The sequence below is a fragment of the Triturus cristatus genome, chromosome 2_1 (genome assembly GCF_964204655.1).
Source record: "Triturus cristatus chromosome 2_1, aTriCri1.1, whole genome shotgun sequence".
Lineage (NCBI taxonomy): Eukaryota > Metazoa > Chordata > Amphibia > Caudata > Salamandridae > Triturus > Triturus cristatus.
This window is the reverse complement of record NC_140581.1, coordinates 65,446,242-65,472,202: the sequence shown is the minus strand read 5'-3', so window position 1 is coordinate 65,472,202 and position 25,961 is coordinate 65,446,242.

Genomic DNA, 25,961 nt, shown 5'->3' with positions numbered 1-25,961 from the left:
TTGTTATGGAGACCAAGTTTAAAGTTTGGATTTTTTTAAGCAGGTGCACAGCAATTGTCAGTTTGAATGAATCTACTTTGTTGCAATGTGGTTCTGGAGTTGACATCATGCTCAAGAAAAAAACACAATAAGAACCCACTGACTGTGCTAGGTTTGAAGGGATTGGAGGAAACATAGGATGCAAATGTGAGAGAGCAATCACTCTGTACTCCTGTGCATGAAACAGGCCAGCAAGGCAGATATAAGGCAGCCAGGTCCCATGAGGGAGCACTTACCTGCACATCTTTGGATTCGACGGACCAGCTGCTGCTACTGATTCCCTGGAACCATGTCAAGGTCTGTGGAGAGGTCACAGCATTTCACCCTGGAGGAGAACCCGGCTTTGCTGGATGTGATCCTCCCACAGTACGCCCTGCTGTATGGGCGACCAGGGTATCAGGTGAGTGCAGAGTCTACTAGCACAGACTGTGTCCCTTGTTTGTGACTGTGACTTCTGGCATTGTGTCCAGGTGTGACACACATGCTATGTACTGTAGGGGGGGTCCAGGGGGGGAATGCCTGATGTCTCCCAGCCAGTGCATGCTGTGGTGCATGTCTGCCGTCCTCACTTGCATTGTGTTTACTGTGACAATCACTGCATGGTGCATGCCACATTCTGCCTGTCTTTTCCTCCTGGGAATGTAGCCTCTACAGTCCTCATTTGATTATGTGGTCAGCCCAGTGTGACAGGTGACTGTACCCACAGATGTGTGTTAGTTCTGTGTACCTGTGCTGAGAGTGTCCACATGATGTGTTTGTACCCTGGACATGGGTGTGTGTGTGAGTCCCCTGTCATGTGGGTGGGTGCATATGTGGAGTGTGGCACCCGGGCTGCATGAGGGATGGATATACCCTGGCCATGTGATGTGAGCAGGGAGCAGAGCTGTGTGTCTGATGTGCAGAGCCAGCCCCACACCTGTGAGCCCCCCCCCGTCTAGTGGCACATGTGCAGAGTGAGGTTTGTCGCAGCATTTGGCAATGGCAGGTGAATGCCCTGTGCCTGTGTGTGTCTGTGTACTCTGCTGAGGTAGCGTCAGTGGCCTGTGGCATGTGACTGCTTAGAGGTGCTGCACATATTCCTGGTGTAGCTTGTGATGCACAGTGTGAGCCCGGATCATTGATTGTGTCGTTGCCCTCATTCCACCTGTGTACTTTCAATGGCACATACTGCTTTTGCCCTTCCCCAGAGGATCATGTCCCTATGACAAAGGTGCAATGCGTTGGATGCATACTATGCCTTGTTGTAAACAGAAAATTTGTTCTAATATGTCTCTCTGTGACATGTGCCTGGTGTATTTATGTAGTGTCACTTGTTCATCCTCACAGGTAGGCGCCTCTGCCAAGAAGCAGATATGGATGACCTCCGTCAGTGCCGTGAGAAAGTCGGAGGGTCGCAAGTGGCGCCTGGCCCAGGTGAGGAAACGCTGGCAGGATATCCGGTGCTGGATGCGGAGGATCGCACGGGTCCTGCTGGGGGACTCACCTGAGACCCATAAGAACCGCGGGCGCCGCCGTCTGACCCACATCCACAAGCGTGTGCTGGCGGTGGTATTTCCAGACTTGGACAGGCGCTTACAGGAGAAGCAGAAGCAGGAAGGGGGTAGGTACATGTGTGTTTGTTGTGTGTCACCAGCATTTGTAAGTGCACAGTTGCATGGATACACTGCCAGGGTTTAACGGTGCTGTGCAGATCCAGTTACCCACAGTATAGCGGTGCTCTCCTGCCTCCCTTCCCCTCCTTGCAATGTGTTCCCTGGTCTGTGTGTAGTCACTCCTTCACAAGGTAATGTAGGCTGGCGATTTCTCCACGTGAACTATGCCTGTAGCATCATGTGTGGGGGTGGTGTGTAACACGTTTTGGTACCTTGCCTTTGCCCTGTCCAGTTCAGTACATGTGGGTTCCATGTCAGTTGGCACTGATACTGAGTCCAGACATGGGAGTTAGTCTCTCAAGTGTCATGCCTTACAGCGCGCATGTCCTATGTTGTGGCCTGTGACATGATGTGCATGAGTGTGCGATACGCATAGTGCAGGGATGGTGGCGTGTGTTGCAGTCATTCCCATTCAGGACCATGGAGTTGTGTGGCCACTACTGTCCCCTGGGGCATATTTTCCTAGGTGTCATGTGTGTCATCACAAAACGTGGACACTCTCAGTGTCTACAGCATAGGTTGTGCTCTGTGCCATTGTCCCCTGGCACCATGTATATTGACGTAAAATGTAGTACAAGTGTCCACTGTACAGCCTGACCTGATTGTCCTTGTTCATACTCATGGTGGCCAGTGCCTGTGTGTCTTGTTACAATCATCTGATGATGACCATTTGTACATGATTATTTGGACAGGCGCACCTTGGGTATTTGGTGTCCAATCTTGCATTTATGCAGCCCCTGTGTATTTCACCCAGACTAAGAGATGTAAGTGCTTCCTGTGTCTCAACAAATTGTCTCATGTAGGGGGTGGTTGGTGCGGGCAAAGCCTACATGTCAAAACCTGAAATCTCCTTGCTAGGTCTGGCCAGTGTGTGATGTTTGTCTGTACATACACTCAAGGTGCTGTGAGCCAGTCATGTTGGGCGTGTTTTCAGTATTACCTATGCAGCATGTGGCTCAAGTTCATGGATATGGTCCCTGCTCATCCCTATTTTCGGCAACGCTGTGTGGTGCAGATGCAGTGCTGGATTGTCCCCAGGGCCTGGCTCCTATGTCAAACTCCATTTCATGTCATTTGCAATTGTGTCATGCTCTCCATGGATTTTCAGTGGCATGGTGGGTCAACCAACTGTGTGTTGCATGCCCTACATCTGTACCTTGTTTTGTAGATGTTACTGATCTTTCTTTTCAGGCTATGCACTGTAACCTATGTAGATTGGACTCATGTGACATATGTATACAGGTGTGTGATTAATTGCTGTCTCTTCACCTTGCCCACAGCATCGTCGGGGGACACAGAGGGAGACATGAGCACAGACGGAGCGGAGGGACCGAGCACCAGTGCCAGCGTTGACCTTGTGGCTGGCACATTGAGTGGAACTGAGGCGGAGGAGAGTGAGGCCGAGGACCTGTCCACTGGCACGACAGAATATGAAGCTGACGGGTCCGAGGATGATCTCTCCGAGTGGGCGGAGGCTGCACCAGCAGCTGACAGCGGCACAACATCTCACCCCGCCCCCTCCATTGCCATCAGCCGCCTCCCACTTGCTCGTGTCCCTTCCCAGCGTGCCCGGTCACCACATGTTTCCTTCCTGCCAGGCACCGCACCCCCTGCCCCTGTCTCCACTGCTGCCGCCAATGCCGAGTCTGTGGACATCCAGCGGCAGTTGCAGGTTGGTCAGGCTGCGATGCTTAATGTCCTCCATGGCCACAGCCAAGTGCTGAACAACATGGAGGCATACTTGGAGGGCATTTTTTCATCGCAGGCTGACCAACGCAACTTGCTGAGGTCCATTGACTCGACACTGACTGCAGCAGTGGGTCTCCTGCAGAGCTACGTCCAACCCCCTACCCCTGACCCTTCCACACTTCCCACTCCCATGCCTGTCCCACGTACACCCAGACGTCAGCATGCACCCACCACAACAGACACAGGCACCACACCAGCAGGGAAGGTCATACGCACACCTCCTGGCACGCACACACAGGGTGAAGTAGGCACACCCACTGGGTCGGGGGGCAAACATAAGTCACGCAGCCAGAGTGGGAGTCCGCATTCCACCAAATCCACTCCCTCCAAATCCCCTCCCCTCAGCTCTCCTGGCCACATATCCGGCAAAGACTCCTTCATGGCCGTTCTGTCCCTGAGCCCCACTGTGATACCACCCCGCAAGCTGTCAAGGGAGTCCCCGGTCAGGGTGGTTGAGTCCCCCCCTGTCCACACCCTCCCCCAGTGGCGCTGCAACCCATCCCTCTGCCCCCCCCTCCTTGGGGCCTGTGGTTCCTTCGGGTGCAGGGGAGTCTCTGGAGGACCTTGCTAAGGTGTGCAGTGACATCCTGGCCTCTGCCTTTGGCCCTGCCCCACCCCCTGTGAAGGAGTCCTCCATCCCTGCACCCACGATGCCTAACCTTCGCCCTCATGTCTCTGCGGTGCCTGGTCCTTCCCCCCCACATGATGCCCTTCCCGCTCTGGAAGACGAAGGAGTCTGACTGTGCAGGCAAGCTAGGGGACACGCGTCCCACTGTGTCCCCCACCTGGATTGGAACTTTGGATTGCCCTATGGGTGTTGTACTTTTTGAACTGTCAAAGGACTAACATATTTTTGGATGCTGATTAAAGCAATTTATTTTTCCTTAGTACACTACTGGTATTGCTGTTGGTCGACCTGCCCCATTATTTTGGGTGGTGATTATGTGTTGGGTGTGTGGGAATTGTCGTCTTGTGCTGGTCATAGGGTGGGTCCTGGTATCTGTGTGCCATCACAAGCTGTTGGCTATATAACTTTGTTCATGTAAGCAGTTACTGCATGGTGACATCGTCCCAAGGTGTGTTCCTTCCTCCGTGTAACCTGACTTCTTCCCTGCAGGGTCATTCCAATATGTGGTGCTGAGCTGTGTCTACATTGGCTGGGTGTGTGACGGACTCGTTAGACTTGGCCCATGCATGCTGAGCGATGTCTCCACCTGCATCATTCGTGGCGTCCTTGGTGGTCACTGTACTTGTGTATGTAGACTGTTGCCATGATTTCATGTGTACATGTATTCTTTTAGGCGCCATGCATATGTATACTTCCAGCCTCGCACACATGTGGTACATGTACTGCAGTATCTTTGTGCACCTGACTGACATTTGTGGGCGTTGGATCTGTGGGTACTCCACCCTTTTCCTTGCAGGGGCACTGCTGTGAGTGTTGGGCACCCACCCCTCCTGTGTCTGGGCACTGCTGGGAGGACTCTGCACACACCCCTCCTGCGTCTGGGCACTGCTGGGAGGACTCTACACCCAACCCTCCTGCGTCTGGGCACTGCTGGGAGGACTCTGCACACACCCCTCCTGCTTCTGGGCACTGCTGGGAGGACTCTACACCCACCCCTCCTGTGTCTGGGCACTGCTGGGAGTGATAGGAACCCACCCCTCCTGTGTCTGGGCACTGCTGGGAGGACTCTGCACCCACCCCTCCTGTCTCTGGGCACTGCTGGGAGGACTCTGCACACACCCCTCCTGCGTCTGGGCACTGCTGGGAGGACTCTACACCCACCCCTCCTGCATCTGGGCACTGCTGGGAGGACTCTGCACACACCCCTCCTGCGTCTGGGCACTGCTGGGAGGACTCTGCACACCACTCTTGTGACTGGGCACTGCTGGGAGGACTCTACACCCACCCCTCCTGTCTCTGGGTACTGCTGGGAGGACTCTACACCCACCCCTCCTGTGTCTGGGCACTGCTGGGAGGACTCTGCACACACCCCTCCTGTGTCTGGGCACTGCTGGGAGTGATAGGCACCCACCCCTCCTATGTCTGGGCACTGCTGGGAGGACTCTACACCCACCCCTCCTGTCTCTGGGCACTGCTGGGAGGACTCTGCACACACCCCTCCTGCATCTGGGCACTGCTGGGAGGACTCGGCACATACCCCTCCTGCGTCTGGGCACTGCTGGGAGGACTCTGCACACACCACTCCTATTTCAGGATATGTACGCTTAGAACATACACGGGTGTGGGTTCGCTCCATGCATACGAGGAGGGGGTAGGGTCCGTACATACACGGTTGGGGTGGGGGTACGCTCCATACGTACGCGGGTGAGGGTATGGGTCGTACATACACGGTTGGGGTGGGGGTACGGTCCGTACATACACTGTTGGGGTGGGGGTACACTCCATACCTACGCGGGTGAGGGTACGGGTCGTACATACACAGTTGGGGTGGGGGTACGGTCCGTACATACACTGTTGGGGTGGGGGTATGCTCCATACGTACCTGGGTGAGGGTAGGGGTCGTACTTACACTGTTGGGGTTGGGGGTACGCTCCATACGTACGCGGGTGAGGGTAGGGGTCGTACTTACACTGTTGGGGTTGGGGGTACGCTCCATACATACGGGGGTGTGGGTAGGGGTCGTACTTACACGGTTGGGGTGGGGGTACGGTCCGTACATACACGGTTGGGGTGGGGGTATGCTCCATGCATACGTGGGTGAGGGTACGGGTCGTACATACACGGTTGGGGTGGGGGTACGCTCCATGCATACATGGGTGAGGGTACGGGTCGTATATACACGGTTGGGGTGGGGGTACGGTCCGTACCTACACTGTTGGGGTGGGGGTACGCTCCATACGTACGCGGGTGAGGGTACGGGTCGTACTTACACTTTTGGGGTGGGGGGTATGCTCCATACGTACGTGGGTGAGGGTAGGGGTCGTACTTACACTGTTGGGGTTGGGGGTACGCTCCATACGTACGCAGGTGTGGGTAGGGGTTGTACTTACACTGTTGGGGTGGGGGTACGCTCCATACGTACGCGGGTGAGGGTACGGGTTGTACTTACACTGTTGGGGTGGGGGGTACGCTCCATACGTACGCGGGTGTGGGTAGGGGTCATACTTACACTGTTGGGGTGGGGGGTATGCTCCATACATACGCGGGTGAGGGTACGGGTCGTACTTACACTGTTGGGGTGGGGGGTACGCTCCATGCATGCGGGGGTGGGAGTACGGTCCGTACATATCCGTCCCCATGCTTGTGCGGGCCGTACCCAGGCCTTTGCCACGTGGGTACAGCCGTGTTGCCATTGTTGGGATGACGTAGGTGTGGGCGTGGTACGACTCGTACCCACGCTCTTAAGGCGTGGGTACGGGACGTACCTGTATTGTTGTGTTGCCGGTTCGCGTCGTCAAGCACTTCCGTTGTGGCGGACGCTGGCTTTGCTGGACACGCCCCCACGTAGTGACCAGGGCCTGGGGGTCAGGTATGTCCAGGGCATGTGTGCTGTGTGACTTTGGTGGGGGTTTGGTGGCCTGCCCCTGGTCCTGCCCCCCCTTTCCCCTCTCTCTTTGTTGTTCTGACCTTCTGCGGCATCTGCGTCGTAACCTGTAGAGGAGGTCGACTGCTATGAGGGCCGGGATGACACGTAGGTTCGGGTCCATGTCTGTCTGCCGCGTGCAGGTACTCCTTGTTCACGTCGTCCTGATTTCCCGGCAGTTTTTGGCTGCCGAAAAATATTCACCGTGCGGGATGACGTCGGTGCGAATCGTGATTCCTGGTTCGTGAATGGCAGGCTGCTGCATCACGACGTCACGTCGGCGCTTTCCCGGATCACATTTGTATGTTTGTTTTCGTCGGTCGGGCTTTTGTGCGATTCATACGGAAATATTATTTCCGTGCGAATCGTAAATCCATGTTTGTATATTTTTTCGACCGGGTACGCGTCGGACGGAGAATATGCTTTAGGAGCCAGGTGTCACTAATAAAGCAGCTCTTTTCATTTGCACTCAGGACTCGACTGTTTTGTGCTTTGAAGTTGTTTGCAGGAGTGACTCTGCGCCTGTGTTTGTTGAGACCACCCTGCCAGGGTCGGAGCCCTCCATCTTTGCAGAGACTTTGTTGGAAATTTAATATGGAAGGGGGATGACTCGCTCGCCCCAGAACAAAACTGAAGGAATTACCGGATACAGTGGATTGTATTTGGGGCTGAGTAAGGGACGCTAGAGGAGCATTGAACCCCTCGGGCGGAGTGCACTGGAGAGTTGCCTTCTGACTCGGACACTATCTTTCCTGGCACCACAGAACGAGCACAATGCCACTATGGATATGATAACTGTGACTTTGTAAGTACTATACTTAACATTAATGGATTTCCAAACAGAGAAAAAACGTAACAAAAACAATCAAACTTACCTGTACAAGAATATTGCATTATGGGAAATGTATGATAAAGGAAGAAATCATCAGTTCGATGTAGTCCACTTTTGAATTTTGCTCATCCAATGATTAAGGCGGATTTTACCGCTGAAACGCGTCTGGTTGAAAGAGAGGAGCCAGGTGTTACTAATAAAGCAGCTCTTTTCATTTGCACTCAGGACTCGACTGTTTTGTGCTTTGATATAATATAATATATATATATACACTTACTTAATAATGTTTTAATAATTATTTTAATAAATTATAAATTATTTAAAAATATTAGGAATTGCAAATACATCATACACATAAAACAATAACATGAAGACAAATTAAATAATTATGTATAACAAATTAAAAAAAATACATTTAATTTAAATATTGTGAAAATTAATTATATATAACATTAGCTAAAATAATTAAAAAAATATTAAATAGCAGATAGAATAAAACTACTAATCGAGCTACAAAAAAAATAACAGAAAGGAAAATGTTGGATAGCGTGGGGCTAAAAATTACTATATTCACTCCAGGGAGTGTAACAGTAGGCAAAGTGTTGGATAACGTAGAGGTATAAATTACTATTCCCACTCCAGGGAGTGCAACAGTAAGGAAGGTGTGGGATAGCGTTGGGATAAACATTACTATTCCCACTCCAGACAGTGCAACAGTAGGGAAAGTGTTGGATAGCGTAGGGGTACAAATTTACAATTCCAACTCCAGATAGTGCAGCAGTAGGGAAAGTGTTGGATAGCGTAGGGGTAAAAGTTATTATTCCAACTCCAGAGAGTGCAACAGTAGGGAAAGTGTTGGATAGCGTAGGGGTAAAAATTACTATTCTAACTCCAAAGAGTGCAACAGTAGGGAAAGTGTTGGATAGCTTATAAATTAAAAATAACATACTTATTTAAAATAATTAGTGATTTAATTATTACAAATACCAATAAATATGTATTAAAAACATAACTCCCAATGAATAATTAATTAACAATAAATTAATAATAAATACCAATAAATAATAATTAATGCATATTAATTACCAATTAAAAAATATTGAACAATTACATTTTTTACACCAAAAAATAATAATTATTAAACATTAATTACCAATTGAAAAATATTGAACAATTCCATTTTTTTATACCCAAAATAATAATTATTAAACACTAATTACCAATTACTTATTAGTATATTAATTAGAAATATCAATAAATAATATTTAATCATATTTAATTACCAATTAATGATTAATCAACAATAGATTATTTTCCATAACCAAATTATAATTTCAAACATTTACCAATTAATAATTAATCTCCAATTAATTAATTATCAATACCCAACAACAAATTTAATAATTACTTTATTAGATTTCAATTACTTCCAACACTATTCCCCTATAAATGCACAACACACTCAAATAATAAAATAATACAGTTAACATAATTATCAATCATTCAATTAATAAAAACGAATTACCAAATAATAAAAATTATTTACCATTAATACTTAATTAACAATAATATAATTATCATTCCCAATAAATGAAAATAAATTATTACTTAATTACAATTAAATTACTTCCCACCCAATTCTCCTATAAACCCACCACCCGCTACAGAATTTAAACGCAAAAATTAAATATAATTCCTAAAAATGTATAATTACGTTCATATAATTAAATTACTTCCCACCCTATTCCCCTATAAACCCACAACCCACTACGGTACTAAAACACAAAATTGACTTAAAAAACCATTATTAACATATAACAATTGTATATATATATTTTAAAACCAGTAGAACACTTAACAAAAAACATATAACACATACATATTAAATACATAATAAAATACATAGCAATATTATAAATATCGATATTAGTAACATCAATATTATTACTAACTTCGATATTACTAACATCGATATAAAAAAAACGATATTACTTACCTTAGGGTCGATATTCTGTCCATCGATATTCTTAACATCGATATTCTGTCCCTTCGATATTGTAAACTCGATATTAGTGTAGGTCGAAATTTATTTTTCGATATTTAGACTGCTCACTGATTTAAACACCTATGCCTTTGTGTCTCTACGTCATGTGTGTGATTCATAGTGTTCTGACACCTTATGGTAGTATGAGTTGCACAATATAACTAATTAAATGCATCTGAAAGAGAGGAGTTGTCGAGCCTTGGGGGCACTGGTAAAAAGGTGGTGGTAAGGGAATCAGGGGGGTTGAGATGGGCACCACTTCCCCTATGGCGTGCTTAAGGCATCAGCAAACAATGTCGTAAAAGGTGAAACCATGACTAAAGTAGGCCCTGCGTGCGGCCCATAGTGAATCTAAATGCATCTACTTCAGAAATAAGGGACAGTGCTCTTTTTTTGTTTTGAAATAATAATGAAATGGAAAGATAAGTATGGTGTTCAATGGAATTATTGCAGAGAGATCAGAGTTGTGTCTCGCAGTAGTTTTTACACACATAAAATAGCACAGTTGGAGTTAATAGGCCTGTTTCAAAGAACGTGTTCTATGCAAATCGCAATGTATATATTTCGTAGATAGTTTAGTGCGCTTACTGCTTTTGCCAGAGAGATCCTTTTTAGGTCGAGCCTGAGTCAGAGCTCAAGCGATCTGTTGTAGGTAGAGTAAGGAGGAGAAGCCCCGCCCATATTTGTCATTGGCTTGTGTCTTTTTCCTTCGTAACTGCTGGCCTCTGATTTCTTAATTGGCTTGTTAGTCCCTCCTCAGTACGGCCATGTCGTCACTTGTATCCTCCCATGGCTACTGGCTCCTGTACTTCAGTTCTTACACGGTAAGCACTATATTCTTTATTCAGTTTGCCCTACTTGAGTCACGAGGACGTGCTTTGTTTACCTCAGCGCGTTGTGCTCAATTTCACTTTCGAAGCTGCCGGGCTCTTGAAACGTGGCTTCTGCTATGGAAAAACATAGTGGGGCATTCCTAGGAACTGCAGGTACTACCCCTTAAAAGGATTGTGCTCGTATTGTAAAGTGGCAGCATTTGCACTGCCTTCAAGAAAGAATTATTGTATCCACCGCGTGATCCAGTACCTCTGCAATTAAAGCTGTGCTTTTCAGATCGACACAGGAGGAAACGTCGCCGTAATTTTCATCTCTCTGCTTCAGTACTAGCCCATATGATTTAAAATGCTGTGCATGGAGCCCGTTTGAGTGAAACTGGCGGCCCTGTTTCTTTAAAAGGCAACTCCGTGGGCTCTCTCATGTCCCCCACCTACCACGACCCCTCCTCTTGCATCTACACATGGAGTTTATAGAAAGTCCTTTTGACAGCACAGGAAATGCCTTTCTATGTCCGTCCGCTGCATGTGCCTACTTTCCAGATGAGGAGTGTGGCTTGCACCGCTGTAACTGCTGTTCCCGCTCTTCCAAGGAAACTTTCTCGTCACCTTTGAAGCCCCTCTGCTGGACCTGTTTGGGGGCTTAGGAAATAGGAGAGCAGTCCGATCTGAAGGGTGGAAAGACACCGAAGAGACGCAGCGAGCTCCCTTATTTTCCTCTCAGCGAGTGGAACAACGGGCATCTCTTTTCCACTCAGATAAACAGACTTCACTTTCCTTTGCTGCTGTCTGTGGAAATTGTGAGAAGTTGACCTGATGTATGATGTCACTAGTTCTAGTGTACACCCTATATCAGTCCAAACAACCATTATGGTGATTGGTTGTAAAGTCAACCTTATAGACCAGCTATCCTAGTGGCAGCATGGACAAGAGCAGTCTTAGGCTAAACTCTGAATGGCATGTGAAGCCAGCTGTGATACCATATATAATCCCTTGAATACCAAATGAAAGGACACCACAACAGATATATATATAAAATAAAGTGTATTTATTCTAGCCAAACCCTCAGCACTCTTTATGAGATTAGAGGTAAGTACAACACAGTCTTATTTAAGCATACATTAAGTCACACAGGTAAGTAATACAGTTAGGCCCTAGGGGCCACGCAAACCATATACTAAGGCTGTGGTATAAGGACCACTGTCACGGAAATAGGATAGGCCTAGGCCTAGGGAATCGCGGGGGCTACACCACACTAGCAACAGTTAGGAAGTGGGAGGTCCACGGGATTCAGGTGCAGAGTGGAAACACTCACGCGTAATGCGTAAAAGTCAATAGAATTACTAGCAGTTAGGATTTAACAGTTTAAGGACACTTCTGAAGCAGCTAGAGAGTCGAGACTCGGAAACTAGACTCTAGGATAGTCACTACCCTTGTGAGCACCGAAGTACCCAAGTTACCTAGCCCACGGGCTGCGGGTGCATAGGTGTGAACTTGCGTCGGGTTTCGTCGTGGACTTCTATGGATGCCTGAAGGAAAGTTGCTGACAGGCAGTCAGTGAAGAGTGTCCGGTGGATCCCAAGGCTGGGATCAAGAAGAGAGGAGACCTGCAAGCCGAAGGGACAGAGTCAAGGTCACTAGCCAGTGACCACGTGGAACCAGGAAGGAACCAGGCGATGTCGTGAAGATTGCAGGTGAAGGTGAAGCTTGTCGCTGCAGCCACGGGGACCAGGAGACGTCGAGGATGACCAGGACCAGGAGGCGAGCTGTCCCACGAAGGCTCTTGCTGTCGGCGGTGTTGAAGTTGAACTAGGACTCACCAAGCCTTGGCAAGCGGAACCCACGAAGAACGGAGGACTTGCTTCTGGTGCAGACCAGGAAGGTCTGGGTGCTTCTCTTTTGAAAGGAAGCAGGAGCCAGTCTGGAGGAGCCAAACCAGCAGTGAAGATTTTTCGGATGCGTCGTCACAGAGGCCACTAGCCAACGGGCAAGCAACCGGACAGGTGCGGCAAGCAGGAAAATGCAGAAGGGACCCACGCAGGACTCGTGGAGTGTGGAGGGCTGATCTTCGGTGCAGATGGTGCTTGGGGTTGGGGCTTCTCAATCCCCGGTGCACAACTTCGAGGGTGCCTCAGAAGCTGCGCTGGAAGATACTAGCCACTTTTCCCAGGTAGCCGGTCCCACGTCTCTCGTCGCCTCCACGGATCTCAGCTCGGCTGTGGATGTGGATCAGGGTTGGAAAAGTCTGGAAGTCAAGGCTCTGGTCGGGCTCTGCAGTCGGTCCCTCGTAGAACTTCAGCAAAGCAAAGGGTAGTCTCTTGATGGTGCCTGTTTGCACAGGGTAGCCACTCCTTGGCCACAAGGGAGATTCTTCAGTCTTCTTCTTTCGTCGAATGTCAAAGGTCCAGAGTTTCTGTTCAAGTTGCAGGTTCAGGATAATCTAATCTCCTGGGGCCCAGCTACCACTCTTATACTAATCAGGGGGGCTGGGTTACCTGCTAGGTCACGCCTTATGGGTGGGACCTGGGAGGGGGTGGTTACACCCCCTTCCCTTTGTCCAGTTTCGCGCCAGGACTGGGGCTGGAGTGCCCCAGCACCGGTTTGAACTGGACTATGCACGGGACACCTTGTGTGCCCCAGGCATGTCTCATCCTTTTCATCCCTCCCTGCCCCAATACACTAAGGCCTGTCTGGGGTGGTGCTCGCACCTCCCAAGGCAGGAAGCCTATTGTCCAAGCCTCCCTTGCCGGGATCACTCCCAGCAGCAGGAGGTCAGACTCGTGTCTGTGGCAGCAGCATCCATTTTGTGATGCTGGGGCTCTGGTTAACTTTAACCAGGTAAGTAGGTTACAACATGTCTTCTCCCTCTAGAAGGGAGGGATAATATCCTCACCCCCAGAAATGGGATGGGGGTATTATTCCAAAGTGTTAGACACCTTACACGACATGTTTTGATAAAGCCAAACCATAGTTACCATAACCGTTTAAGATTATAAGGCACTTGAAGAGTATATGGTAGGCTATATCATAGAACAGCTATAAGGACATGGTTCCGAAAGCTGCAGACAGGCTCAGCTCATGCTAGAGCACCATCTCACATGTTACCAAGCACTCTGCCTCCAGGATTGGTAAGGCCTGCCATAGGAGTGGCTGATAGGTACACATGTGTATATATGTAAGTTAGGTATAGGAATACTACACCTAAGCAAGGAGTGATTACACAACCTTGCCCCAGCTGAGTGATCAGCCAGTTGTGTCATAATGGAAGGCCAGGCCAGGGGTGGCATAATACATGCTGCAGCCCCTGGTAGGCCTAGGGTACACCTATGCCCTGGGTACCTAAGGTACACTGTACAGGGGCCAATAAGGTGATCCTATCCAAATGGGTTATGCACCTAAAGTACATAGTATCAATTTAGAGAGAGAACAGCAGGGCTGTGGGTCTGATTAGCAGGCCCACAGCCACATCTAAGTCGAAAACCAGTAAAGCAAAAGCAAAAAGTGGGGGTGAACATGGAAAGCAGACCCTACTCTCCTACACAACCCCCCCCCCAAACTTAGGGACATTAAACTAACCTTGACCAGTTGAGTCTTCATGTTCTAAGTGGAAATATCTGGAGAGTCCATCTGCATTAGCATGGTCAGTCCCAGGTCTATGTTCCACTGTGAAGTCCATCCCCTGTAGGGAAATGGACCACCTAAGAAGTTTGGGATTTTCACCCTTCATCTGATTTAGCCACAAGAGGGGCTTATGGTCTGTCTGAATCTTGAAGTGAGTGCCAAACAAGTATGGCCTCAGCTTCTTCAGGGCCCAAACCACAGCAAAGGCCTCCCTCTCAATAGCTGACCAACGTTTCTCTCTAGGGGTCAGCCTTCTGCTTATAAAAGCAATGGGCTGGTCTTGACCATCTACATTCAGTTGTGAAAGAACAGCTCCCACACCTAACTCAGAAGCATCTGTCTGGACCATGAACTCTTTGGAGTAGTCTGGACTTTTCAGAATAGGTGCACTGCACATGGCCTGCTTCAGGTCATCAAATGCTTTTTGACAGCTTACTGTCCACTGAACCTTCTTTGGCATCTTCTTGGAGGTCAAGTCATTAAGTGGTGTCACAATGGACCCATAGTTCTTAACAAACTTTCTGTAGTTCCCAGTCAGGCCCAAGAAAGCTCTGACCTGAGTCTGGGTAGTTGGAGGAGTCCAGTCCTTTATGGTCTGGATCTTGCTCTCCAGTGGTTGAACCTGACCCCCACCAACTAGGTGGCGCAGGTATACAACCTTGCTCTGCCCTATCTGGCACTTAGTGGCCTTGATAGTGAGGCCTGCCTTTTGCAGGGCCTCTAAAACATTCCTCAGGTGGACCAGGTGATCCTCCCAGGTGGAGCTAAATACAGCAATATCATCAAGATAAGCTGCACAATAATCATCCAACCCAGTAAGAACTTGATTCACCAACCTTTGGAAAGTGGCAGGTGCATTCTTCAAACCAAAGGGCATTACCACAAATTGATAATGTCCTCCTGGGGTCGAGAAAGCAGTGTTGGCCTTTGCATTCTCAGCTAGTCTGATTTGCCAGTAGCCTGCTGTCAGGTCAAATGTGCTCAAAAACTTAGCAGCTGCCAGTCTGTCAATGAGCTCATCTGCCCTAGGTATTGGGTGGGCATCTGTCCTAGTGACAGCATTGAGACCTCTGTAATCCACGCAAAACCTCATCTCTCTCTTACCATCTTGGGTGTGAGGCTTTGGCACAAGGACTACAGGACTAGCCCAAGGGCTCTCTGAAGGTTCAATGACTCCCAGCTCCAACATCTTTTGTACCTCAACTTTTATGTAGTCCCTGACATGGTCAGGTTGCCTGTAGATTTTACTCTTCACAGTCAGACTGTCACCAGTGTCCATCTCATCGGTGCACCAGTTTGGCTGACTTGGGGTCAGAGAGAACATATGTCTGTAGGACTGCAGAACCTGTCTGCAGTCCTGTTGCTGATGGACAGTGAGGCTGTCAGAAAAGACCACACCATCAACTGAGCCATCATCAGGGTTCTGAGTCAACAGGTCTGGGAGAGGGTCACTCTCTTCCTCCTGCCCCTCATCTGTAGCCATGAGTAAGCCCATGTCTGCCCTGTCAACATATGCCTTCAATCTGTTGACATGAAGCACCCTGTGGGGGCTTCTGGGAGTCCCAAGGTCCACCAAGTAGGTGACTTCTCCCTTTTTCTCAACAACAGTGTGGGGTCCAGACCATTTGTCTTGGAGTGCTGCTGGGGCCACTGGCTCCAACACCCACACTTTCTGCCCTGGCTGGTAAACAGTCAGCACAGCCTTTTGGTCATGCCAAGCTTTTTGGAGTTCTTGGCTTGCCTCAAGGTTTTTAGAAGCCTTCTTCATATACTCTGCCATCCTGGAGCGGAGACCAAGTACATAATCCACTATATCAAGTTTGGGTTGTCTGAGAGGTCTCTCCCATCCTTCCCTTACTAAACATAGGGGTCCTCTTACAGTATGCCCAAACAAAAGCTCAAAAGGGCTGTAGCCAACCCCCTTTTGTGGGACCTCTCTGTAAGCAAACAGAAGGCAGGGTAAAAGGATGTCCCATCTTCGCCTAAGCTTGTCTGGTAAACCTTTTATCATTCCCTTTAGGGTCTTGTTGAATCTCTCAACAAGCCCATTGCACTGTGGGTGATAGGGTGTGGTGAACTTGTAGTTCACACCACACTCCTTCCACATTGCAGTCAAGTATCCTGACATGAAGTTGGCACCTCTGTCAGAAATGACCTCCTTTGGAAAGCCCACTCTGGAGAATACTCCAAGCAGGGCCCTTGCCACAACAGAAGCTGTTGTGGTCCTCAGGGGAATAGCTTCTGGATACCTGGTGGCATGGTCCACTATCACCAGTATGAATCTGTGCCCAGATGCTGTTTGTGGGTCCATTGGTCCTACAATAGCTATGCCCACTCTTTCAAAGGGAACCCCCACCACAGGTAGTGGTATGAGGGGGGCCTTTGTGGTGCCACCTGATTTGCCACTGGCTTGGCAGGTGACACAGGAGCGACAAACCTCCTTGGTATCTTCTGACATATGGGGCCAGTGAAAGTGAGGGACAAGCCTGTCCCAAGTCTTGTTCTGGCCTAAGTGTCCTGCAAGGGGAATATCATGGGCCAAGGTAAGAAGGAAGCCTCTGAACTTCAGTGGTATGACCAACCTCCTAGATGCACCAGGCTTGGGGTCTCTAGCCTCTGAATACAGTAGCCCTTCATCCCAATACATTCTATGGGTACCTTGAGCATTCCCTGCAGCCTCAGCAGCAGCCAGCTGTCTGAGGGGTTCAAGAGAGGGGCAGTCTAATTGAGCCTGCCTCAGATCTGCCCTTGAAGGTCCCCCTGTCCCAAGAAACTCAACCTGATCAGGTTCAAGTTCTTCTAGGACAGTTCCTTCAGGGCTCTCAGAATCATCCTCCTGGGAGGGCTGATCCACCACCTGAGGCAGGGGGGAAGGCACAGCCTTAACCCTACTGCTCTTTCTCTTGGGTTGTGACTGGTCCATAGTTTCAGGATCCAGCACTTGTTCAGTGGTGAACTTTTTGGCCTGTGACCTGGTCACAGCAAGGACATGTACATCTATCCCCAGCATTTCTGCATGGGTCCTATACTCCACTTCAGACCAAACTGAAGTTTCAAGATCATTGCCCAGTAAACACTCTACAGGAAGGTCTGAACTAACAACAACTTTCTTGAGGCCAGTTACCCCTCCCCAGGAGAAGTTAACAATAGCCACACTATGGGAGGTAGTGGCATTGCTAGCGTTGGTCACCAGGTAATTCTCACCTAGTATGATCTGTCCAGGGTCCACAAAGGCAGGTGTCGCCATTGTGACACTAGCCCCAGTGTCCCTGTAGGCATGAGCCATTCTTTGGTTGATAAAAGGAGTCTGTCTGTACTTGCCCAGGTTACTGGGGCCTACAGTAGAGGACAAAGCTAAGTCCCCATCACAGATCAGAACAGCCTGAGTAGGTATTCTGACTAGGCCAGAATCCTCCTCAGTTCCCAGGGTTAACCCTACTACACCCTTTTGCTGGGAACCACCACTTACAGCTGGACTAGGGGGTACAGTTGCCTTAGGGGCAATGGTGGCTGGGGGCTTATCCTTTTTGGTGCACTCACTAAACCAATGTGAGTTGGACTTACAATAGTTGCACCATGGTTTCTTTTGGCCATCTTTCTTTTTATCCTTTTTGGGACCACCCTCCCCCTGAGCCTTTTGGGGGCCTGGTGAAGACTTCTGTTTTTTTTGTTTCTGATCATTACCCTTCTGGTCTGCCTTTTTCTGATCACCACCCTGGTTCTGGTTTTTCTGCTTAACTCTAGTCCTGACCCATCTATCTGCCTTCTTTCCCAATTCTTGGGGAGAAGTCAGATCAGAATCAATCAGGTGTTGATGCAGTAGCTGGTTTTGACAGTTGTTAAGGATTTGTTCTCTCATGATCAAATTATACAATCCTGTATAGTCCTTAACCCTACTTCCCACTAGCCAGCCTTCCAGAGCCTTAGTGGCACAATCTACAAAGTCAGTCCAGTCCTGAGTCTGTGTCTTCTGGGTATCCCTGAACAACAACCTGTATTGTTCAGTGGTTAGGCCAAACCCATCAATTAGAGCACTCTTCTGGACAGTGTAATTGTCTGCATCCTCATCACTAACTGTGAGGAGCTTGTCTCTACCTTTCTCAGAGAAGGAGAGCCACAAGATAGCTGCCCACTGACTTTGGGGTACCTGCTGCACTTTGCAAGCTCTCTCCAAAGCAGTTATCCATTTGTGGATGTCATCCCCACACTTGTAGGGAGGGACAATCTTGCTCAGGTTTCTATTATCATAGTGCCTGTCTCTATCCTTAGGGATATTGCTGCCACCAGTGGGTTCTGACCCACTTAACTTTTGCTCTCTAGCCAGAGCAAGCTTCTCCTTGGCACGGGCAAGTTCTTCCCTCTGAATCCTCAGATTAGCTTCCCTCATTCTGGCTTCATGCTCCTTTCTCTCAGGGGATGTCATTCCCCTGTGAGAGGAAGCATTAGAGATGCTAGAGACGTGGGAGTGGATGGATTCCCTTGAAGGGGATCTGTCCCTCCTGAGGTTCTGTAGTGATCCGAACCCGTGTATTCGGTATCGTAGTACTGACACGATTTTGGTACCAATGGACCGTAAATGATCCATTATATGCATGACAGTGTTTTCGCTGCGCAACTAGCATGAATTCACTGAGAAATAGGGCATTCTGTTGTTAAGTCATGGCATCCATTTTAGTTACGGCATCCATTTTGTTTCTTGCCCTCACATAGTCAATGAACGGGCGATGACCCCGGCAGAAATCACCTTGTTAAGGATACGTAAGCTCGAGCCCCAAGAAAGGCTGAGGCTGCATGACTAGGCAGAATCAAGCTGCTTCCCTTGCCTGAGGCCAGTCCTGCTATACTGGTTCTCATGTCCATTGTCCTGACTGAAAGGCCGAAGACGGTAGCCATGCCCGTTTATGATCCATAAACACCTCTTATACTACTTTTCAATCCTTTGCACCTGGCTCTGCTCCTCTCCTTCTGGGCTTTTACAATGGGGAGGATACGATTTTTATGATGGGGAGGATCGGGCAAAGAATGGAAAACTGACAAGGGGACCTGATCGAATACCGAAAACCCACGACTAATTATTGTTTGATGTCTATTTACTGTTTGTTTGGGATACCGGGTTGGGCATGAGAAATAATCGTGTAATGTTGCCTAAAGACATTTTTCGTGTATATAAGGAACAACCCACTTAATGCAATTTGAACAGTCTCGTAGATTCTGCCTCTGTGTGGTTCCTATGACTTCTGTGTCCCTGCAGTGAATAAATCTTGGTCTCTGACGCCACCATCAAGAAACCCGCGTCTCTGTTTATTTGTGCACCGAGACAGGAAGGAACTCAGGGGTCTTCGGGTGTTGTTTCCCTGACACCTCTGGACTCTTAAAAGTCCAGAACCTCACTCCTGCTTCTCTGTGTAAGCCCACTTGGGGGTCTGTATGGGGGGACCCCATGCAAACTCCCATGTAAGCTTAGGTTAGCCTGGCTAAGTCTTCCTACTTGGCCCTGGCTGTCTACCTCTTCATCTGAAGTCCCATCTGACTCCTCTGTGGTGAGTAGACCCTCCTTTGTACCTAGGGTACTGGCCTGTGAGGCCCTAAGAGTATCATACTCATCTAGGAGTTGTACTAGCTGAAGGAGGGTAGGGTTTGCACCCTGTTTTAACTTTCTGGAGGTACACAATTGTCTCATCTCCTGAAAAGTTAGGGTATCATATCTTCAGACCTGCCCCTCCTGAGAGAGCATCTACTTGATCTCCTCCCAGAGACATGATCTAGTGAGGGTGTGGTGTGTGCACCTACCTACACTTGTTGTTTCTACTAAACTTCTCTGGTAGTTGTAGTCAGGGTGTGTTACTCCCTTAAACCTACAACCACTAAGTCCAGTAGGACTTAAGTATTATAATCTATGTTATATGTACCTAAACAATATCTGTGAGATCTTTCAATTTAGTATCTCAAGATTACAATGGTATTACAACAGCAAGCTCAGATCCCAACCGCTGCTCACCAATGTGAGAAGTTGGCCTGATGTATGATGTCACTAGTTCTAGTGTACACCCTATATCAGTCCAAACAACCCTTATGGTGATTGGTTGTAAAGTCAACCTTATAGACCAGCTATCCTAGTGGTAGCATGGACAAGAGCAGTCTTAGGCTAAACTCTGAATGGCATGTGAAGCCAGCTGTGATACCATATATAATCCCTTGAATACCAAATGAAAGGACACCACAACATATATATATATAAAATAAAGTGTATTTATTCTAGTCAAACCCTCAGCACTCTTTATGAGATTAGAGGTAAGTACAACACAGTCTTATTTAAGCATACATTAAGTCACACAGGTAAGTAATACAGTTAGGCCCTAGGGGCCACGCAAACCATATACTAAGGAAGTGGTATAAGGACCACTGTCACGGAAATAGGATAGGCCTAGGCCTAGGGAATCGCGGGGGCTACACTACACTAGCAACAGTTAGGAAGTGGGAGGCCCACGGGATTCAGGTGCAGAGTGGAAACACTCACGCGTAATGCGTAAAAGTCAATAGAATTACTAGCAGTTAGGATTTAACAGTTTAAGGACACTTCTGAAGCAGCTAGAGAGTCAAGACTCGGAAACTAGACCCTAGGATAGTCACTACCCTTGTGAGCACCGAAGTACCCAAGTTACCTAGCCCACGGGCTGCGGGTGCATAGGTGTGAACTTGCGTCGGGTTTCGTCGTGGACTTCTATGGATGCCTGAAGGAAAGTTGCTGACAGGCAGTCAGTGAAGAGTGTCCGGTGGATCCCAAGGCTGGGATCAAGAAGAGAGGAGACCTGCAAGCAGAAAGGACAGAGTCAAGGTCACTAGCCAGTGACCACGTGGAACCAGGAAGGAACCAGGCGATGTCGTGAAGATTGCAGGTGAAGGTGAAGCTTGTCACTGCAGCCACGGGGACCAGGAGACGTCGAGGACGACCAGGACCAGGAGGCGAGCTGTCCCACGAAGGCTCTTGCTATTGGCGGTGTCGAAGTTGAACTAGGACTCACCAAGCCTTGGCAAGCGGAACCCATGAAGAACAAAGGACTTGCTTCTGGTGCAGACCAGGAAGGTCTGGGGTGCTTCTCTTTTGAAAGGAAGCGGGAGCCAGTCTGGAGGAGCCAAACCAGCAGTGAAGATTTCAGGATGCGTCGTCACAGAGGCCACTAGCCAACGGGCAAGCAACCGGACAGGCGGGGCAAGCAGGAAAATGCAGAAGGGCCCCACGCAGGACTCGTGGAGTGTGGGGGGCTGATCTTCAGTGCAGATGGTGCTTGGGGTTGGGGCTTCTCAATCCCCGGTGCACAACTTCGAGGGTGCCTCAGAAGCTGCGCTGGAAGATACTAGCTACTTTTCCAGGGTAGCCGGTCCCACGTCTCTCGTCGCCTCCACGGATCTCAGCTCGGCTGTGGATGTGGATCAGGGTCGGAGAAGTCTGGAAGTCAAGGCTCTGGTCAGGCTCTGCAGTCGGTCCCTCGTAGAACTTCAGCAAAGCAAAGAGTAGTCTCTTGATGGTGCCTGTTTGCACAGGGTAGCCACTCCTTGGCCACAAGGGAGATTCTTCAGTCTTCTTCTTTCGTCGAATGTCGAAGGTCCAGAGTTTCTGTTCAAGTTGCAGGTTCAGGATAATCTAATCTCCTGGGGCCCAGCTACCACTCTTATACTAATCTGGGGGGCTGGGTTACCTGCTAGGTCACGCCTTATGGGTGGGACCTGGGAGGGGGTGGTTACACCTCCTTCCCTTTGTCCAGTTTCACGCCAGGACTGGGGCTGGAGTGCCCCAGCACCGGTTTGAACTGGACTATGCACGGGACACCTTGTGTGCCCCAGGCATGTCTCATCCTTTTCATCCCTCCCTGCCCCAATACACTAAGGCCTGTCTGGGGTGGTGCTCGCACCTCCCAAGGCAGGAAGCCTATTGTCCAAGCCTCCCTTGCCGGGATCACTCCCAGCAGCAGGAGGTCAGACTCGTGTCTGTGGCAGCAGCATCCATTTTGTGATGCTGGGGCTCTGGTTAACTTTAACCGGGTAAGTAGGTTACAACATGTCTTCTCCATCTAGAAGGGAGGGATAATATCCTCACCCCCAGAAATGGGATGGGGGTATTATTCCAAAGTGTTAGACACCTTACACAACATGTTTTGATAAAGCCAAACCATAGTTACCATAACCGTTTAAGATTATAAGGCACTTGAAGAGTATATGGTAGGCTATATCATAGAACAGCTATAAGGACATGGTTCCGAAAGCTTCAGACAGGCTAAGCTCATGCTAGAGCACCATCTCACATGTTACCAAGCACTCTGCCTCCAGGATGGTTAAGGCCTGCCATAGGAGTGGCTGATAGGTACACATGTGTCTATATGTAAGTTAGGTATAGGAATACTGCACCTCAGCAAGGAGTGATTACACAACCTTGCCCCAGCTGAGTGATCAGCCGGTTGTGTCATAATGGAAGGGTAGGCCAGGGGTGGCATAATACATGCTGCAGCCCCTGGTAGGCCTAGGGTACACATATGCCCTGGGTACATAAGGTACACTGTACAGGGGCCAATAAGGTGATCCTATCCAAATGGGTTATGCACCTAAAGTACATAGCATCAATTTAGAGAGAGAACAGCAGGGCTGTGGGTCTGATTAGCAGGCCCACAGCCACATCTAAGTCGAAAACCAGAAAAGCAAAAGCAAAAAGTGGGTGTGAACATAGAAAGCAGACCCTACTCTCCTACAGAAATGTTATTATTTTGTGAAAAGTTTTATAGAGCGCGAACAAGACCCAAATGGGTATCAGAGCGCTGTACAGAGTAGTCTTCATCCATAATACAAAAGATAAAGGAGGTAAGTGAGAGTACAAACCGTGGGAAAACATTCAAGAGTAATGAGTAGGGCATATCAGAGGCGCCATAGAGCGCTCAGAGTAAAAAATCATACAATAGAAGGAGCCAAGATGTGCGATGAGCATCAAGGAATATTAACAAAAGGGGATCAAGCAAAAATCAACACATGATGCAGTTAAAGGAGTTAAAGGAGGATGTGGGAGGTATTCTGACAAAATCCCTCGGTGAGAATTTGTCACACGCTGTCACTGCACGTGTGCTGTTCTTTGGAGTTACGGTGACTAGGTGAGGGATGGTTCTTTTCTTAATCATTGAGTTGTACTCAAGATCAGTTAAGTTGTTTAACACGACCCTCTCCCTACCCTCTTCCACATTCCCAGACAGTCAGAGGCTTCTCCCCAGACTCTCTTTCTTCCTCACACTTTATAGTTTGGACGTGAAGAAGCATCCAGATTGGGGCGTATTTCTACGCTGTTGTAATTTGATAGTTAGTCCAATTGCTTCTAGTGAAGCAAATGAAACTGCAAAACCCAAAATGCTTTTGGCTAGTTAAAGAAATCCAGTGAAGTAAACACGTGTCATTCGGTGCCAAGGAGTCAGTGGGTTACCCCAAACAACACCTGCAGCTGGCCACGTCCCCCTCAGGGTAACCTAGAGGGGGCAGCATCCTGATCCTAATCCCCTGCTAGATAGGCTGGGCAGTGTAATCTCCTCTGTTTATGGCCTCATCCTCATGGATTCAGAAGTGGGTGGGGTGAGGCTGCACATGGGGTGTCCTTTAAAAGGTCAGTAACTAGCCAGGGCCTATTTTGTGGTCGCTCCCACATCTCATGTCACCTATCGACTGCCCACAAAATGCACCGGTCCATTCAAAAAGAAGGTGGCATGCATAAACTGCACGGAACCTACAGGGGGTTGGCGACTTGCCAATACTGCACATAGTGAATGGCCTGTGGGCACGAGTGATGCCTGCTCCATATTATAGGGCTTGATTTATTAGCCGAATCGAAAGTTTTAGACGCCAAAATGAAAGGTTCTCTTCAGTTCTCAAAATCTGAACATTGGGTACAAATTGTTGACACCAAGAGCCCGATTCTTACAGATTTGGGTGCCGATTAGGATCCTGGAAAAATGTTCCCCGTACGACTCGTATCCGGTCTTTTTACCGTACGAATAGTACAAGTGCCGTACAAACTGCCAAGTACGAATCGCATGGGAAAAACTCCATACGAATCGCATTGGGAATAATTCCCCACACCTCCTCGGGTCGGAAAATGTGTCCGACACGTCCCCGGACGATTTACCGTACAAACGTGAAAAGTGAAGTCCGACAAGTACGATCCATCCCGTGCGTCCGATGTCACAACCGTATGGAAAAAACACCGTCCGCACCGAACTCCCATAGCAACCATGGAGACATGTGCCCACATACGCGCCGAACACCCCCCCAGCCCCCGTATGTACACGCCGAACCCCCGTGTATGTACACCCGGGTACGTACGTGTCGAACCCCCCGTGTATGTACACCAGTGTACGTACGAGTCGAACCCCCACCCGTGTATGTACACCTGTGTACGTACGAGTCAAACCCCCACCCGTCCATTAGGGGGCGCGTACCGGGCCCCCTAATCTGGTCGTTTCACGGCATACTTCGCTTTTCCGGCACTTTTTGGGTGCCGTAAAAATATTGCCGTCCGGACTGCTGTCGGTTTGATTCGTACTTCCTGGGTCGTGAAACGCTGCCTGAAAGCGTCCCGACGTCACGTCGGAGCATTCCCGGATCACATTCGTATGTATATTTTCGTCGGTCGGTGTTTTGTACGACTCGTACAGAAATGGTGTTTCCGTGCGATTCGTACTTCCATGTTTGTAATGTTTTTGTCCCGGGTACGAGTCGGACGGAGAAAACGCTCCGACCGACGGTTCGTACCCGGTTTTTCCAGGATCCTAATCGGCACCTAGATGTCCTGGGGAGCTAGGTTAAAAGAGCAGTGAGATTTTAGCAAGGACGTTTTATTGTAGCTTTCGCATCTGATAAAATTATAGTATTTGTAAGCTTGTGTATGCAATCAACATTTTTAAGGTAATGAGATTAAAGTAAACACTTTTGGCCTTAAACATGCAGGGGCTCATTTATGAGTCCTTGCGTCCCTTTGGCGCCGCCGGTGCGACACTTTTTGTGACACATAAGCGGCGTAAAAACTGGACCTTGTTGCACCATATTTACAAAGTGACGCATCTAGGTAGATGCGTCACTTTGTAAACCCATGCGCTACATTATATCTGCGTCAGGTATAATGTATGCAGGGAGGGCGTTCCCATGTAAGTAGGGGTGGGCGGAATTTGCGAAATCCACTTTCGCAAATTATCGCGTAAATGTTAAAAATTATCGCAAACACGCGGAAATATCGCGAAGATGCGGAAGTTTTTTTACCGCATGTTCGCGAGATTTTCTGCATGGTTGCGGCTCGCCAACTTACCCATGTGGTTGCTCGCGGGCGCGGCCATCTTGTTTTCAGTTGTCTCGCAGTGCATGATCGCAAGAAGAAAGACGTGATTGCGTGACGCATGACGTCACTGCGGGCGCGAACTGTCGCGAGACAGCGCAAATGGCTAAAAACAATACAACATCTCATGGAGAACGCGACCGGATCAAGAAAACTTGTCGGCGAACGCAAGGATTCAGGTAAGGCGATCGCGCGCGCGCGAGAATGTATTATTTTACAGCGCGAGCCAGAAACAAATTATCGCCAAGCTGCGTAATACGGACATTTTTGACATTTTCGCGCTCTCC